Below are 5,000 nucleotides of genomic sequence, written 5' to 3' on the forward strand. Positions count from 1 at the left end.
ATGTATGAGCATATATGGTTATAAATATCACGGGTGAAGGATTTTCAAAATAGTGATACAAGGCCTATGTACGACGACTACGTCATCAGCATCTGGCAACTTGTCATCGTCCCGCTGCCAGCGCAAGTACTGCTCATCTACTGTGGTTGCATGTTGTCAAGTTCTGGTCTCTGCATCACTGTTAAATACTAGTCACTCACTCCTGCAAGCTATTACCAGAATTAGAGTAGAAATAGCATGGATAAGGTGGAGACAGGGTTGATGAGAGTGTGAGGAGGGAAGCAGTCTAGCGATGGGTAATGTCTGACACACGCACACGAGCACTTGTAGAAGTTGAGAGAGGCTAAGTAGTACTTTCCATATTTTATAAGTAGAATTGATAAGTGTTAGAATTACTATTGGTAAGTTTTAGAATTACTGGTATTACTTCTGATATTTATTAGCAGTATGAATACTTAGAAGCGGAGGCACACACACACATACACACATACACATACACACACATACACGAGAGTGGAGTAACAATTACCCCTCAACCACATACCAACTACCTCCCCTACCCACCAGTGTACATCTGGTCCCAAGCCTTCTCTCCTTCCCTATCTCTCTTTTTTTTTTTTTTTTTTTTTTTTTTTTTTTTTTTTTTTTTTTTTACACAGGGTTTGACAAGGTTAAGGATCCCTAGCTTTATTGACAGCTATATTACAGGTTAAGGATTCCTAACTTTATTGGCAAGCTAAGAGCTGTTACCTACATCAGCTCATTTGAAAGCATTTTTATTGTTATGAGACATACAAGTACGGGACAGGATGAAGTTGGAGCCATCTGTGGGCCAGCATTTTCATTAGATCAACTGACTTTATCTCGTTGACATCATTATGCTGTACGAATGTGTTCCATACTCGAGTCATCCTGGGTATGTATGATCTCAGATGGAGTGATGTTCTGGAGAAGGGTACAGCCAGAGTGAAGTTGCTGCTTTCTGCCCGTCTTGTGGCATAAAAGCTTGTTTCACGCTGTCCTCGAAGTGGATCCAAGTGTGGTATTTTGACAATATTGGCCTTGTACATAACAGTAAGGCCACCCACATCCCTCCTATGTTGAAGGCTCTGCTGAAATGACAGATCTATCCAGGATGGGTCCAGGCGAGAGATGAGACGTCTTGCTCTGTTCTCTACTCTGTCAAGCAGTCGCAGATGAGAGGGGGGGGCAGGCAAACCAAGAAAGTGGAGCATACTCAAGGTGTGAGCGTACTTGTGCCTCGTACAGGATCTTGCAACCCCTACTGTCAAGCAGATGCGAAATACGGCGAAGTGCTGTAAGCTTCCTGGCTGCCTTGTTTGCAAGATTTACAACATGGTTCTTCATGGTTAGTTTGGAGTCAAATTTCACCCCAAGGATATCAACTTCTTCTCCAGGTGCCAACATCATCCCATTCATCCTTACTACTGCACCAGCATTACCATCATGGTGCCTAGAGACGATCATCATTTGCGTTTTCTCAGGTGCAAATGTTACTTGCCATCTATTTCCCCAAGCTGATATAGCTCTCAGCTGGTGATTGATGTAGCTTAGAGCAGCTGGCATTTCTTCTCTTGGATAAGTGAATGTCAGTGTACAGTCGTCTGCATATGCATGTGATTCTGGGATGAGATGAAGAAGGTCGTTGAAGTAGACCTCTCTCTCTCTCTCTCTCTCTCTCTCTCTCACTCTCTCTCTCTCTCTCTCTCTCTCTCTCTCTCTCTCTCTCTCTCTCTCTCTCTCTCTCTCTCTCTCTCTCTCTCTCTCTCTCTCTCTCTCTCTCTCTCTCTCTCTCTCTCTCTCTCTCTCTCCATCTTTCCCCTCCCTCTGCTCTATCTCTATATCTTCCTTTCTATCTTCTCTCTCCACCTCTCATTCTCTCTCTCCCCTCCTCCCTTCCATTCATCTTCCCTTCCCTCCCTTGGCCTCCCCTAACTCCCCTCCCTCCCCACTCATTATCCCTAACCTTCTTCCCAGCATTCTCTCTCCCTCTCCCTCTGTCCTTCTCTCTCTCCCTCCCTCTCTCTCAACCGCAAGCTCCTTTTGGTGGAAAAAACAAAAAACAAATGGGTAACCCAAGAGGGCGGAGACCCAGGGGTCTAGAGGTCGAACCCAGGAGGGAGGAACCTGGGAGGGAAGATTGGGAGGTAGAGCTCACGAAAATGGAAGAAGAATGGGGAAGGAAGTAAGCTGAGCTCGGCAGGGTAATGGAGGAGAGGATAGCTGAAGAGACCAGGAAGTGGGGGCTACAAGTCTTAGCAGCAGAAGATAAGATAAAGTGCTTAGAAGAAGAGCTAAAAAACCTGAAACAGAATAGAGAGACAAATGACAGCCCAGGAATGACATCAGGGACATCTATACCAGTCACAGACGAGGGGGATGTAGGGATTCAAGAAAAGATGAGTACAGGAAGACCAATCGTGAAGCCTGCAGTCAATGCAGGAGACAAGACTTATACAGAGACTCTAACAGTCAACTACAGCGGCAGGGAACAGCTGAGTAGGGACGACAGTCCACTGAGCATAGGGGCTGCAGCAAGGGCAGGGGTTGAAGGCAGGAACGTGTCGATGGAAGGAGATAAAACACCTCAGAGGACGCAAAGAGAAACACAGTCGGAGGAGGAGAGGGATAGGTCAGTGTTTGTTTACAGGCTCCAAGAAGTTGAAGGGGAAACCTATGATGAAAGAATCCAGGGGGAGAAGAGAGCGATCGAAGGTATCTTGAAAGCAATAGGAGAGGGAGACATGACCCAGGTGGCAAATTTTCGGAGAATTGGGTGGTTTGCATGCAGAAGGAGACGGCCTGTCAAAGTAGTCTTCAAGGCAGAATCAGCTCGAACCAGGGTCCTGCAGGAGAAAGCACAACTGAGGGACAATTCAGAGTACAAGAGAGTGTACCTCGGTCACAGTAGAACACAAGAGGAAAGGACGAGACTGAGAGAGAGGATACTAAAACGAAAGGAGGAATGGAAGGCATCAATGAGGACGAGCAGAACCCAGACTCAGGTGGAAGGACAAATGCACCCCACAGAGACACCCACAGAAGGACTCCAACCAAAACAACCACGAAGCAACTGAACAACCTCAAACAAAACCCACACACTGTTCCCTCTGCCCCCCACCACAAACTCCCACCTCTACAGCAGTCCCTTTTGGGCACTCTGTCCACACCCTGCACTACATACCCAACCAACACTGTGAAAACCCCACTGCAGCTGAGCAATCTCAACCAACACCCACACACTGTTCCCTCTGCCCCCACCCCTGCACATCACAAACTCCACTTCCAGAGCAGTTCCCTACAAGCACTTTGCCCTCACCCCCCACCACAAATCCCACCCACACAACAAACCCTCAATAACCCCCCCCCAGGGCTCCCACCCCACCAACCCCAACATTCTCCCAGGTCCACCATGATAGACAAGAAGCTGAAGGTGTGGTACACAAACACAGATGGAATAGCAAATAAATATGAGAAATGGCACGGAAGAATCAACGAACAGTCCCCGGACAGCATCGCAGTCACAGAAGCAAAAACTCATTGAGACAATAACAGACGTAGTCTTCCCACCGGGATACCAGATCCTGAGGAAAGATAGAAGGAGCAGAGGGGGAGGAGGAGGAGGAGGGCATGGACGAGATTGGAGAAAGGGACCACATAGCAGACACAATTCAATCCGGAGAACATAAGGTAGTCATTGCTGTGATGTATAACCCACCACAGAACTGCAGGAGGCCAAGAGAGGAATATGATATGAACAACAGAGCAATGGTGGTAACACTGGCTGAGGTGGCATGAAGAGCTCAAACGTGCAGAGCAAAGTTACTGGTTATGGGTGATTTCAACCACAGGGAGATCGATTGGGAAAACCTGGAGCCTCATGGGGGCCCCCGAAACAAGGAGAGCCAAGATGATGGATATGGTACTGGAAAACCTCATGCATCAACACATCAGGGACACTACCAGAGAGCGAGTTGAGGATGAACCAGCAAGACTGGACCTTGTGTTCACCCTGAGTAGCTCAGACATTGATGACATCCCATTTGAGAGACCCCTCGGACCTAGTGACATGTAGTCATGAGTTTTGATTACATAGTAGAGTTACAGGTGGAGAGGGTAACAGGAGTCGAATGGGAAAAGCCAGCTTATAAAAGGGGGGGGGGGACTACACAGGTATGAGGAACTTCCTGCGGGACGTGTAGTGGGACAGAGAAATGGTAGGAAACACAGTAAATAAAATGATAGAGCATGTAACAACAAAATGCAAGGAGGCAGAGGAAAGGTTTGTTCCCAAGGGCAACAGAAACAATGGGAAGACCAAAGCGAGTCCTTGGTTTACCCAAAGGTGCAGGGAGGCAAAAACTAAGTGCATTAGAGAATGGAATAGGTATAGAAGGCAAAGAACACAGGAAAACAAGGTGATCAGTCGAAGAGCCAGAAACAAATATGCACAGATAATGAGGGAGGCCCAGCTACAGTACGAAAATAACATAGCATCGAAAGCCAAGTCTGACCCGAAACTGCTGTTTAGCCACATTAGGAGAAAGACGATAGTCAAAGACCAGGTGATCAGGCTGAGGAAAGAAGGTGGGGAACTCACAAGAAACGATCAAGAGGTATGCGAGGAGCTCAACAGGAGATTTAAGGAAGTATTCACAGTGGAGACAGGAAGGACTCTGGGAAGTCAGGACAGAGGGGGGCACCAACAGGGAATAGACCAATAGGTACTGAACGATATGCACACAACTGAGGAGGAGGTGAAGACGCTGCTAAGTGACCTTGATACCTCAAAGGCAATGGGAACGGACATCTCCCCGTGGGTCCTCAGGGAGGGAGCAGATATACTGTGTGTGCCATTAACCACAATCTTCAACACATCCCTTGAAACTGGGCAACTACCTGAGATATGGAAGACTGCAAATGTAGTTCCCATTTTTAAAAAAGGAGACAGAAAAGAAGCACTAAATTACAGACCAGTG

This window comes from Cherax quadricarinatus, chromosome 90 (assembly GCF_038502225.1).
Source record: "Cherax quadricarinatus isolate ZL_2023a chromosome 90, ASM3850222v1, whole genome shotgun sequence".
NCBI classification, from domain to species: Eukaryota; Metazoa; Arthropoda; class Malacostraca; order Decapoda; family Parastacidae; genus Cherax; species Cherax quadricarinatus.